Source organism: Pseudorca crassidens, chromosome 19 (genome assembly GCF_039906515.1).
Source record: "Pseudorca crassidens isolate mPseCra1 chromosome 19, mPseCra1.hap1, whole genome shotgun sequence".
Taxonomy (NCBI): Eukaryota; Metazoa; Chordata; class Mammalia; order Artiodactyla; family Delphinidae; genus Pseudorca; species Pseudorca crassidens.
In genome coordinates, this window is record NC_090314.1 from 53,526,526 (window position 1) to 53,540,504 (window position 13,979).

General features: G+C 49.6%; 1 protein-coding gene across 4 annotated transcripts in view; it reads right to left on the bottom strand.

Moving 5' to 3' along the window:
• Window positions 1-279: 279 nt before the first annotated feature.
• Window positions 280-13,979, bottom strand: part of ENDOV (endonuclease V) — a 100,217-nt gene continuing 86,517 nt past the window's right edge. The window contains exons 11-14 of one of the 4 annotated variants that reach the window (XR_010937346.1): window positions 12,639-12,759; window positions 6,558-6,663; window positions 5,990-6,202; window positions 280-573 (exon numbers count right to left, since the gene is read on the bottom strand). The gene's annotated coding sequence lies outside the window, so the exon portion shown is untranslated. Of the gene's footprint in view, window positions 6,227-6,557; window positions 6,664-12,638; window positions 12,760-13,979 lie in introns of all 4 variants that reach the window. The other 3 variants (XR_010937344.1, XR_010937343.1, XR_010937345.1) reach the window with 3 other exon arrangements.

Below are 13,979 nucleotides of genomic sequence, written 5' to 3' on the forward strand. Positions count from 1 at the left end.
AGTGTTTATTTTGATGTCCCTTTCCCTACCTAGGTAGAAACTCCGTGAAGACAGGGACCACGTCTTCTGATTCTGCCCCGCAGGGATCACAGAGCCTGGTAGGGTGGCAGACACACCGGCAGTGTTAGTTGAATGACTCAGATGAGAAGGGCTGCCCTGCTCCAATGAACACCAGGCACAGGCACACTGACCACACTTTAGGGCCACAGCAGCTACTGTTACCCAAAAACTGGGTTTGCCTCTTGGTGGGTATCAAGCCAAAACACACAACGCACAAGAGCAGGAGAAGGAAGGATTTATTTCTTGCAATAAGTAAGAAGAACACTGGGGATCTTTCCCAAAGCAGTGTCTCCCCGAGCAGCAAAACTGGGGAAGTTTTAACCTAAGGGTACATGCATATTCATGAAGGGGCTGAAGCTGAGGAGAACTCAGCATAGAATTGGGGCAAAGGTCGACAGAGTCCGAGCTTTAGTTGATGGAAGTCACAAGGGTCAGCAAAAGTCAACATCATCATTCCGTAGGCTCTAGTTAATCTGGTGGTCCAGCACTCAAGCACTCAAGGGGGCTTGGATCCTGCAAAACAGCTCAGGAATGTACTCCAGGCTAATCTTTACCTTTACAATTGATTTATTGTTTCCAATATGGTTATTTCCCTGGTCTGGTAATAGCTGTTTGTTCTTACCTTCTTTTCTTCCCTTGAAATCATTAACTACTGAGGCCCATTCTTGTGCAAGGGCAAACACTGTGGCCAGGCTCAGATCACAAAATGGTTTAGACCTGAAATGGCTTCTCTTGTGTCAAGAAAGCGATGAATGCCTGGTTCTCTTCCTCCCGGGACCCCCTACCATATCTGCCTACACTACAGCTGACCCCTTGGAGGCAAGAAGCAGTGGGGAAGGGCCGATGTGGGGAGTATCTGAGAAACCCCCAATGCCACCCCAAGAAGAATGGCCGCCCAAGGATTCAAAGGACAAAGACTTGGGGCCACGCTGACCTGATTATGAAAAGAAAAGTGACTTTATTTTGAACCCCCAAGTGAGTAAAATGGGGCATAGGAACATCTTGGTCCCTGAATCTTGGCTTTTATCTATCTCTGATTACTTCCTTGTATTAGTCAAGCTAGGCTAAGTTCTGGACCGCCCCACACACACACACACGAAATCTCAGCAGAAGGCCATTGTTCACCCACACAACAGGTGAGCTCAATACAGGTGTTTGGGATGATCTCTTTCCATCTTGTGGGTCCCACCACCCCCAGGACTCGGGGTCCTTAGCTAGGTGTCTGCTTCCAGCCAGAGGGAGCAGCTCAGAAGGGAATCCAGGTTTCTATTGGCCAGGCCTGTGGCTTACGTCACTTCTGGCCGCATTCCACTGGCCAAACTCTGTCATGTGCCACAACTAACTGCAAGGGAGACTGGGAAATGTGGTGTATGTGCCTGGGAGGAAATGCAATAAATTTGGTAAATAAGGAGCTATAGGGACTTTCCTGGAGGTCCAGTGGTTGAGAATCTGCGCTTCCACTGCAGGGGGCATGGGTTTGATCCCTGGTTAGGGAACTAAGATCCCACATGCCGAGCAGTGTGGCCAAAAAAAAAAAAAAAGGAGCTATAAGATTTCTTCCTAAAAATTAGACAAAAAAGCCTATATTTGTTTCCCAGGGCTGCTGTAACAAAGTACTACAAACCGGAGGGCTTAAAGCAACAGAAATTTATCATCTCACAGTTCTAGAGGCCAGAAGTCTGAAATCAAGGTGTGAATAGGTGGAGCTCCCTCTGAAGGCTCCAGGAGAAAATCTGTCCCATGCCTGTTAGCCTCTGGTGTAACCCGCAATCCTTGGTGTCTCTCTGCTTGTCCCGCGTAACTCCAGCCTCTGCTTCTATCACTTCATAGCGCCTTCCCCTTGTGTCTCTGTGTCTCTCCTCTTCTTACAAGAACTCCAGTCATATCGGATTAAGGGCCTACCGTAAATCATCTTAAGTGACATCTGCAAAGACCCTATTTCTAAATAAGGTCACACTCATGGGCTCAGGATCTGGATGTATGTCTCTGGGGGACACAATTCAACCCATAAGAAAAACAAAGAGAACGAACTTTTTAAAGGTTCTTGAGACATTCTCACATTGCTTCCAAAAAGCTCATTCCAATTTGCCTATGGACCAGCAGAGTACCGGTATCATCCTTCCCAAATCAAATAAGAGTATTTTGGTTTTCTTCCTGAGTTTTATTATCTTGATTTCTGCAAATTCGATAAGTGAACAATGGCATCTCATTTGCGTTTTGGTAAGGAAGGACACAGAAAGTGCACAAGGTACTCAGGACTCAGGTTGGTCATCCATTACGACTGAAGGATGGTGGGCAGTCAGGACCAAGGGCAGGGGACAGACAGGAACTGGGCCAGTGTGTGTGGAGTCCTCAGGGCAAACCTGGGAACTGGAGGGTGTTTGCTGAGCTGGGAGTGGCCATCACAGGACACCACCCAGGCAGGGATGGAGAAACATTTAACTAGCCGAGATCATAGCTCTCTTCTTACAGAAAGCAAAAAAGGCAGAGAGGACAGAAATTTCCATTTCTCCATCTGAAATTAATGTTTCCAGCAAGGAGCCTGGATGGCTTTCTGCAGACAGCCCAGCTGCTGAGGCTGGAAGAGGCTTGTCTGGTTTGCTTGTCACAGTGGCGGTTCGGACCGATCGTTGCAGGGGATGAACGTGGCAGCAGATGCTCGGAGTAAGACATTCACGAGGCCGTCGGTGCCACCACACCTCAGAACGCTCTGTGCTCGGTCCAGAATAACCCCGGCCCCTGTGAATTATTCATACCAGCCACCTTATGGCATGTGATCACATTCCAGGCAGAATGTCAGCCAGGGGGAAATTTGTAAATATAATTTGTATTCTCAATTTTTGTCATAGTTTTGTTCGTTATTTTCCCCTCATAACTCTCCATCTTCCTCCCATATTTTTCCTTCTCGGGTTTTTTATCAGAGGGATCTGTCAAGAGTGACTCTAAAAGTCTCTGCCTTTTCTGAGAATGTGGTCTCTCCGGTGGCGGAGCGTGCAGCCTCCAATCTCCGAGTTCATGTTTACAATACATATTTTTATTACCTTTGAGTGAAAGTGATTGCTATGCTTATCTCCTTCTGAAATGTATATTTTCCTTTCAGTTATTTCGAGTATGGTTTGAATTTTTATGTATCTTTCAATCCCTGTTCCCCAAAGAGGTAGGTGGGGCAGCTGAGCCAGGGGGGCCGCGGTTCTCCCTGCAGCACGACAGCCCCCTTCACAGCATCCCCAGAGAGATGGTCTCCCTTCTCTGCTCCCGTGGGCACCACCCACTCCCAAGTAAGCCTGACGAGGGCTTTCCAGGGGCTTCTGAGAGCCCAGCCTTCACCAGAGCATAGGGTTGAGAGAGTGAGCTTGAAATGGGGGGAAAAAATGTGTAACTGTCAAGCTGATTTCCACTGGATGAAAAAGAATTTTATGATGAGAGATGAGAGGAGGGCCCTAGGCCAACTCAGAAACTCATTTCTAGAACCAGAGGCTGCATCATTGACTTAAAATGGTCCAAGGTTGACAACATAATCAAAGTCAGAACTCCCCATCTCGGGTCTACGGGTCTGTAATTCCCATCTTCCTTTAGCCTTTCACCGTAGCCACTATCATCATGCAATTTCCCCCCAAGCACTTGGTTAGATCACAAAGGTAATGAGATCCAGTGAGAAGGCCAAATTTCTTGTGAGCCAATTTACTTTCCAAAAAGACAAGTTGGGCTTTGGAACCCTTCACCTTGACCCTGACACCACCTGGTGCGTGGGCCTGTGGAAGAGAGTGGTAGAGCCGGGCACACAGACCGAGAGTCGACCGGGCTGTGAGGTGCTCCCATCCTGGGTCTCTGCTCCCCAGATGCTGATGGAAACTAAGGAAGGTGGGAAGAGTTTGACTCAGGGATCAGAGGAGGTGATACAGCGCTGGCACGTATGTGCTCCTAGCTCTCTGGAGTGGAGCTGGGCCCAAACAGTTACATGGGGCAGGGTACCAGCTGCAGGAGCTGGGACTGGGGGACTCTGGGGACTCTGGGCATAAGCAGGGCTGCTTGGGGGCCCTGGTGACACATTGTGGCATAGTGTTGAGGGGGTTATTCCCCAAAAAGCAGCTTGGGTGTGTCCAGGGAGCACATGGGCACAGTCATAGGCTCTCCCTCTAGGCTGAGAGCAGAGGCAGGTGATATCAAACCACAGCAGGACAACCAGGAAGGATGACAATCCTCTGGGTGACCACCTGGTTTGTGAGCTCATTTGAGGCTCCTGGGGGTTGTGGGGCCACCTTGCTGTAATTTGGGGCAGGGACTGTGGGTATAGGGGGGACAGAGGGAGGGACTTTGGGCAACTGCTGTTCTGTAAGTTATGACATTGGGTGACATGTGTGAAATGGCTGCATTTATCCCTGCACTGTCACAGCTACTCAGGTGAGTCAGCGCCAACCTGTCCCCACACCACTCAGGCCAGCGTTCCTCAGCCCCAGGACTACTGACATTTTGGGCAAATGATTCTGTTTTGTTTTTGTTTATATTTTAGCATTTTTTAAACATTGTGGTAAATGCAAAGGACACTTTTAACCATTTGTAAGTGTGTAGTTTAGGGGCATTAAGTACATTCACATTGTTATACAACCTCATCACCATCATCTCCAGAACTCTTTTAACTTCCCAAACTGAAACTCTGTCCCCGTTAAACACTGACTCCCCATTCCCACCTCCTCTCAGCCCCTGGCACACACCCTCCTACTTTCCGTCTCTATGGATTTGACTGCTCTAGGGACATCATATAAGTGGAATCAGACAGTGTTTGTTCTTCTGTGTCTGGCTTATTTCACTGAGCATAATGTCCTCAAGGTTCATCCACGATGTAGCAGGTGTCAGATGATTCTCTGTTGTGGGGTGTTCTGTGCGCCATAAGATGTTTAGCAGCATCCCAGCCTCTAACAGCTAGATGCTAGAAGTACTTCCCTCCTCTCAATTGTGACAACCCAAAAATGGCTCTTGAATTTGCCAAATGTACCCCTGGTTGAGAACCACAGCTCTGTGCACAGTCATCTCTGAAGACTTGTGTCTCCCCTTCATGTACCTGAGCTCCACAAAGGGGCAAGCGCACCTCAGGAATGTGTCCCCAGCCCCCCGCTGCAGCCCAGCTCCCAAATCCCATCAGAAGGTTCCAGCCACACACATTCCATGTCAAGATAACTTAATAACATTAGGTCAGATTTTCAAAATTGCCATTTTTAATAATTTTTTAAAAACCCTCTCTTTTCTTAAATCCACATTAAGCATACGGCAAGCCATGTGCTGGCTGCATCGCCTCTTGCAAACTCAATGCTGGCCTCTTGTTTTTTACCTTCCATATGGGGAGACATAAATCCTACTTAGAGACAAACCTCAGGAGATGTGAGAAGCATGTACGAGCCAAAGATAAACAGCCTGTTTTGCCCTTGGACACATAAGCTGGATTTTCTTCAGTAATCCAGGCCCTTCTCAGAAACAGCCAAGAGCAAGGAAACTTTACAGCATTATCCATAGCCACACACACACACACACACACACACACACACACCTCAAAAAGAGCGAGTCTGGCAGTCAAGGCAGATGACAGCCACAACCTGGGCAGAATTTCAGCACACCACTTCTTCCTCCCAGACCCTGCCAGCACAGCTCGGGCTGATCCACACATTCCGCATTTCCACTCAAGCCCCATATAGCTCTGCTAATACCCATCAGCCCGCAGACAAAATCTTTTACTTCCCAGTAAGCCTGGAACAAAAAAGATGCATTTGCACGGGCTTTGGGAATAAAGGAGAGACACTGGAGGCCTTCAGGATTATCTTGGCAGAGAATGAATTTTGTTTGCATGTGTATGATTCATCAGGCATTGATTAAGAGTCACAGGATTTGGGGATTGTCATCAATCAGAGGACCTTACAGTGGAAACAAATAAACCTACCTTCCAGGGCCAGAGGGGAACCCAAGAGCGGTGGCCATCCAGCTTTTGTTGGAACGTTCTGGAGAGGTGGCAGATTTTTCTCCCATTCTTCACCCCTCTCTGTGTCCCCATCCTCTGTCAAGTGACCTGCAGCTCTTCCCACAGAGGTAGAACGTGCTTCCCTGACCCCGGACTTCAGGCTTGGCCTTGAGACATGATTTGGCCAGTGAGATGCTAGCGGAGCAGCAAAAGCAGGGGCTGTGAACATGCGGGGGGGGGGGGCGGGTAGACTCTCCCCCTTGTTTGCTTCTTTCTCCAGAACAAGAAGCCACCCCAGTAAGGCCACCCACCTGAGGAGGGCGAGAGAGCCAAGATGCCGCGTGAGGCAGCCCCCAGCCACCCCCAAATCCAGGAGAGTCAGCGCTGCCATGTGAAGCCATGAGTTGGGCTGGCTTGTTATGCATCGTTATTGGGCCGGTAGCTGACCAATACAGACACTGCAACACCACGCTTCCAGGGGCAGGCCTCTGAGGTCTCGCCATTACTTTTATGAGGAACTCACTGACTGGTTCTGATGAAGAAAGCTCACCTTGACAAGGATGGCATTGCGTTGTCGATATCATTGTCATTGGACAGTGACATTTCTGCTGTGCCAGCTTTGCCCCTCTCCACCAGGCAATGGGTGGGCTTGGTCACTGAAACAATCCAGAACAAGGGTAGTCAGTCCTGGATTCGGCTGCCTGTCAGCTAGGTTGTGATAGCTCTCGAGTCTCCCCTGCATCTCCCTCCCTCCTTGGGATGCTGGGGGAGACACCACTTATGGAGAAGATTGGTCTTGGCACTCAGGGTGTCCACACAACTGAGGAACTTCACAGGGTGAGCGATGATCAAGCCAGAGGCAGGTCACTTTGGAGAAGGCAGAGCCCCCACTGCAGCCCGGCAGCTCTGGTGACCCTTCCCTCCACCCCGTGTCCTCTGGCTCCCATCACAAGTGCTCTGTCCTGAACAGATGCTTGTACCCCTAGGTTCATGTCAGCATCACTCACAACCACCCAAAAGTAGAAGCAACCCAAGTGTCCATCAATAGATGAATAAACAATGTGTGGTCCATCCATTCAATGGAATATTATTCAGCCATAAAAGGAAGGAAATTCTGACACAGGCTATAACATGGATGAACCTTGAGGACATTATGCTTAGTGAAATCAGCCACTCACAACAGGACAAATACTGTATGATTCCACTTATATGAGGTCCCTAGAGGAGTCAAATTCACAGAGACAGAAAGGAGGATGGTGGCTTCCAGGGGCTGGGGAGCGGGAATGGGGATCTATTAGGTAATGGGCACAGAGTTCTAATTCGGGATGATGACAAAGTTCTGGTGACGGATGGTGGTGTTGGTTGCACAACATGAACGTGCCACTGACTGTACACTTAAAAATGATTAAAATGGAAAATTTTATGTTATAAATATCTTACCACAATTTAAAAATTGACCTGTCCTATGTACCAGCTCCTTGAGGCCCAGCTCCTACCGAGCTGTCAGAGAGTAAGGCCGTCTGGGAAGTGGAACCATCATGGGGTGGGCATGGGGAAGGCACTGTTGCCACCGCCACCCCTTCCTCCTTGGTTTCCTTGGTTTCTGCAGGAATCTCTAGCACCCTCATTGCTTTAACTCAAATGAACTGACTGCTAACGGGGACCACCCAGGCATAGGGGCAGGCCAGTAGGAAGATACTGGGGCAGAGAGAGTGTCCTCCTGATGCTCCTCTGATCCCACAGAGGCAGCAGTCCGCCGCCCCCGCCCCCCCGCGGTGGCAAATCTGCATGGGGCATGCTTATCGCACACCCTCAGTGGAAGGGAGGGCTCTTTGTGGCTGGTGTCTGGCTGAAAGTTGGAACTTGAGCAGGTGGGGTCCAAGTTGCTGATCCTCCTCAGAGTTGCTGAGCATGTCAGGGGTCTTCCATCATGACATCATTCCTGTGTTGTCACAACGTTTTCCTCTTGCTTTAAAAGAACATCCTTCACTTGACCCTGCTGCCCAAGAACTTTCCTCTAAAGTTCTGCCAGGCTACGGAAGGCAGATGAGAATGTAGGCTGTAAATCAGGGGCCCTCATGACATTTAGATCCATTAATCCATCAAAAGAAGATTTGCTACCTCTTAGCATCCAGAGGGAAACCAGAAATCCTCTCCCATGATTGCCCGGAAGCTTAGGCACCAAAATACTACTACTCAGCACTTCGTATCGGGACCTTCAGGAATTTGCGGGATGTCAGTGCTCTTCCCTGTGTCTATCACTTGCAGGTGTACCAACCACCCAACCCAAGCTGAAGGAGTTTGCTACCAGGTGCCTTTGCTTGTCCCCAGATTGTTTGTGAGGGAAGAAACTAATCTTGAAATGTCGAGGAGAACATAAGCTACCACCGTAACCTACAGGATCCAAACAACCTTCCAGACTGGGAGTTCTTTGAGAGCCGGAGCCACCTCTGTCCTCCAGCACTTAGCCCTGGCCTGGCAATGGATAGGTGGGTGGCTGGGTGGTGGGTGGATAGATGGATGGATGGATGGATGGGTGAATGAGTGGATAGATAGGTGGATGGATGGATGGTGGATGGGTTGGTGGATGGGTGGATGGATGAGTAGATGAATAAATGAATCTCTGGCCAAGGAGCAGAAGTTCTTGCCCAGAATCTACCTCAGTAGCCTTGCATCTTCCCTCATTTGTAAAATGGGGTGAGGGTAGTTCTTTTTCTACCCATCCCATAAGGTTGTTTTGAGGAAAAAGTTAGATGATATAAAATCCTTTGGCCACTTCTATAGAATTATACCAATGAGAGGAAGTATTGTTCAAAAGAAAATGTTTTCTTCAGCCTAATAAATGCTTCTTGGAGAACTCACTGATTCAATTAGTGACTTAGGGAATCCTCTGAGGGTAAACAGCACTTTCTATGTTCAGAGGCAGGATTCAGAACAGTGGAGACTTGGTCGACAAGCCATCTCACGTTAGAGCTGCACATTACATTATATTATTACACCTGTACCTCCTACAAGACTGTGAGCTTGTCGGTACTATGTCTTAGACCTATAATCCTCCCATCAGTAAAAATGAGTAACTAATAGGCACTCAGATACCTACTACAGTGATAACCAAATCATATCATGAAAAAAGACATGACTTTACAAAAACAATGCACAAATACTAGGTTGAAATACCTGTGTGAACTGTGTCCTTGTATGACTCTGAATTTAGAGATAGACATTTGAAGTGGCTTTTTACCCATGTAAGCCTTATATGGACATGGGGCTTGTGTGATCGTGAGGGGGAACGGGCACGTGCAGGGGAGGTACGTGAGACAGTCTACGCAAAGAGCCCGATGCAGGGGCTGACATATAAAAATGCTCCATTCATAGCAGCTTATTATGGTCTCTGTGACTTGGGGGTTACTTGCCACTGTGGTCCCAAACCCTCTGTCTTCTTTCCCTGTCTCGCTGGCCTCCCCTCCCCTTTGGATGGGGCAGGAGGTGGTAAGAGCGGTCCAGGTCACAGGGGGGACAGGAGCATCCAGCCACGCAGGAGGGGCTGAAATCCCTGCACCAATGACCCTGTCTCCTCCTCCTCCCCACTCCAGGTGTCGTCCAGCTGGACCCCAACTGCCAGGGCTGGAGCGTCAAGCGTTCACTTCTCCTGGGTGTACACAAGGGTATAGAACCATCCCTGGACTTATTTGGGTCTCCGGACCAAGGCAAGCTGGACGGGGAAAGAAAGGGGATGAGACTGTCACGGGCTTGTCCTCAGACCACCCCCAGTGTGCTGGCAGCCACCTGCTGCAGGGCTCACTGGGGGGGTAGGAACGAGGGAACACAGTCGCAGTTTTTATGCATGACAGCTCTATGAAAAGGGCATAGCATTTACTTTAGCAAATTTGGGACTGGGGATTGATGAACTGACCGAAGTTGGTAAATATCAAGGGTTAAGCAGCAGGCCCCCCATTATCCACACTGCCTCTGAGTTGCAGATATCAGGCTTCCTAAAGGACAGGAGCCAGGGATCAGCAGGGACTCGGTCACATTAGAATTCCTAATATCACAGTCTCACACTTGGGGATGAAATGAAACAGCTCTGTTTTAACCACATAATGTCCCCGGGAGCTGGACCCCAAATGATCTCTAATCATTACAGAAATATCTGATTTCTGGGCCGGTTTCGAAGGCCGTTATTGTGGCCATTCATCAGAGGCAGCCACAGTTGGGGGCCCTGGACTGATGGTCGGAGAATCGGACACGGAGGGAGTGCGACGTTGCAGGAGGCCCACTGTGAGCTCAGGACCCACCCTGTGCTCTTGGAGGACACAGGCGAGGAGGCATTCCCTAGGCTCAAGACATTAACCCCCAGTTGAGCAGAAAAGCTAGATGCTCATGGATTCTAGTGCCTGAGGCACTGGCTAAGGGTCCCAGGTAAATTTCGGCTCTCTCACCACCTTCCCTAAGAGGTTCTCATAGGAGACCCCCCTCACCCCTGACCCAGGGCTCATTCAGAAGTAGAGAGGGGACTTGTCTTTGGTTGTCACAGGTCTGGGGACACTATGGTGCTGAGTGGGCAGGGACCAGGGATGCCAAATGTCCCACAAGTGCACACACAGAATCGTTGCAATCGTTAAATTTTCTGTATCAGCTTGGCTGGACCATGGTGCCCAGTTGTGTGGTCAAACACCATCTAGATGTTGCTGTGAAGGCACTTTTCAGAGGCGATTAATATTTAACTCAATAGATGACCCTCCCTAATGTGGGTGGGCCTCATCAAATCAATCGTAGGCCTTATCTTAAGATAAGTTCCCAGAAGAGGAAGGAATTTTGTCTCCAGACTGCCTTTGGGCTCACAACTGCTACATCAACTCCTGCTGGAATGTCCAGCCTGCCAGCCTGCCCTGCAGACTTCAGACAGTCCAGCCCCACAATCTCAGGAGCCAATTCCTTAAAATAGTCCCTCTCTCTCTCTCCTCCTCCCCGACTCCCCACTCCCCCTCTCTGTATATATATCCTACTGATTCTGTTTCTCCGGAGGACCCTGACTAATACAACCTGCACCAAATACCAACAGTGCCCCCCCAGAAAGCCACTGAGTGGCCTGGCCCAGTCCCACGTGGACCCCCTATTCCTTGCCTCTACAATGAAGGGACAGGACAGAAGTCCACTCTGCACTAAAGTTCTGTGATTTGACATTAAAAGGAGAACCCATGGGGCTGCCTGTGGGAAAGTGCCTGACGTGTAGAGGAGACCAAAGTTCCAGGTCATGAAATGAGGCCGAGTCCCCTCAAAGCTGGCCTGTGAGCCTGCCCACCGGCCCCCAACGACCAGCAGCCCCTTTGCAAATGGCTCCAGCCCATAGCCCTTCTCCCACACACGTGGAGGCTTGGATCTCTAGTTAATTGTAAGACTGGATTGTTCAAGGCAAGAAAATCAACAAAATCTCTTCAGTGTGAAGGTCCCACGGTGGATTTCTGGCCTGTATTTTCTAGTCAGATAGTCCTGGAGGTTGTTTTTGTTCTGAAACCTCAGAGCATGACCTTGCTGGGAAGGGCAGTTGTGGATGGAGCAGAGGAAAGCCAAGGAAGGAAGGTTAGCGCCCAGGAGCAGAGGTGTCTGTGACCTAGGTCACGAGCCCCCTTGTGAGAGCTTTACAGACTGGTCCGTGTGTTTAGGAAGCCCAGTTCTCCAGGGTGGCTCCAACCAAAGCAGTCCAGTAGAGGGACCTGGATTCTTGACTCAGAGGACCTGGGTTCTGGCCACCAATTTGCCATGTGACCTTGGACAAGCCACTTGCCCCCTGGGTCTCAGCTTCCTCATCTGGAACATAGGCATTGAGGTTTCTGGGTGTTGGTTGCCCCTAGTAACCAACACGATGCTGGCCTCCGGGGGCTCTCGGCAGCTGCCCTGCAGCACAGCCTGCCAGTCCTTAAATCCCACCCATACCTGCTCCACACCAGCCTCGCTAGTCTCACACGTGAACAGACAGCCCACTTCCCTGAAACAAAAGCCTCAGCATGAACAAGAAAGCCCAAGGTACCAAAGTGACACAATGACTGGAGTAAATCCAAGATGCAGCGGCAAAAAAGAAAGGTGATGAGAAATCCAGGAATAACAAAAGTCTGCGCCAGGAAGTTCTGGTACAAGTGTGGAGCCCCTGGTCTGAGCCTTGAGAAGGATGGATAGAGTCCAAGCCATACATAGAGGGTCACAGGGATGAGATAGGGTCAGGGCAGGGGCTTCTTCTCTGCAAAAAGGAAGGAATAAGCGATCAAGATGCAGGAGAAAATGGAGTGCCTATAAGAAAGGCCTGGTCCAAAGTATGCAAATGAAAATGAGAAGGAGTGATTCTGAACCCCTGGTGGCGTGACAGAGCCCAGGTGAGCAGTCCTGCAAGGGGCCTGGAGCCTCAGAACCTTAAGGACCAGGAGCCAGGCCCTGCCCTGCTCGCCATGTAGTGTTCACGTGCATGTGCTTTCGAATGTAGAGCGTCACTCTGGGGCCAAAGCCTGAGACATGAGAGTGCCTCGGACTGGAATGAAAGACCACCAACCAGGGCAGCGCAAAACTTGAGTGGAAGTAGGAAGGCAAGCCCACATCCCCCTTCTCCCCAGGAGGACAGAGAGACTGCAGAAGCCCATACCTGAGACAGAGCCGAGCACAGAATCCAAAGTCAGGAAGCGGCAGAGGGTGAACCGCACGGAGACGGGGACGGGGCCAGGCGCTGTCAATGAGGCAGCCTCACCCAGCACAGCAGATAATCTCTACAGCAGATAAATCAAGAAATGGCGTTATGAGCATATTATTTAGGCTCGCGGAGCGACCACCATATAACTAAAAATGAAACAGTTAAAAGTGCTTGCCTTCAGGGCTGAGAAAGGAGGAAGAGGAAGAGAGTTCTTTATAAACCTCTCTGAACTGTTTGACTTGTTTTTTCTTTTTTAATTTGATTTTTCAAAAGAGCGTACACATGATAAAAGGAGGAAAGAAAATGAGGAAGCCTGAACTTGGATCCCAGCTTTGTATGGTTGTGGCCCTTTCAGCTGATGCTGAGTCTGTGTGTGACTCTCAGTGCTGGGTGTCTTCCCCTGCCCCCCACCCACAGATTCCCCCACCCCTGGTCTCCCACAGGCCTGCCCCATAGCCCCCTGAGAAGGCGGACCTTACGTTGTCCATTTTAAATGGAGAAGTCTTGGGAGTTCCCTGGCGGTCCAGTGGTTAGGACTCAGCACTTTCACTGCCCTGGGCCCAGGTTCAATCCCTGGTCAGGGAACTAAGATCCTGCAAGCCTTGCTGCGTGGCCAAAATGAATAAATAAATAAAATAAATAGACAAGTCTGTAGCGAGGGATGAGGCAGGCAGGCTGTAGGAAATGAAGAAAATCAGCCATGTGAAAGTTTTTTCTAAGCCCTCAGCTCTAGGGACTTCCCTGGTGGTCCAGTGGTTAAGACTTCGCCTTCCAGTGCAGGGGGTGTGGGTTCGATCCCTGGTTGGGGAGATAAGATCCCATATGCCTCATGGCCAAAAAATAAGAAACAAAACATAAAACAGAAGCAGTATTGTAACAAATTCAATGAAGACTTTAAAAATGGTCTGCATCAAAGAAAAAAATCTAAGCCCTCAGCTCTAGGAAGGCAGCAGGAATTCATATTACTGTTAACAGCATCTTGTAAAGCATTGTCATCACTTTTGCCTGTGTTCTCTGGTGATGGGGGATTCACAAGGGTTGGGTCCAGTCCCCATCTCTATCCTCCTGTACCGCATTCCACCACTGAGTGATGATGCTACCGAGCCTGGCTAGATCAAGGAGAATGAGCACAGGCTAAGTTAGGACCAGGCAGGGTTCAAACAACAACTCCACTCCTCAGAGGCTCTGGCCTGGGCATGTCTTTAAGGTTTCCCATATACCTTCCCAAGGATCCCCTCCTGAAGAGGCCGGATCAGTTTCCACTCCCACCAATGGCATAGAAGGGTGAGGTTGGCT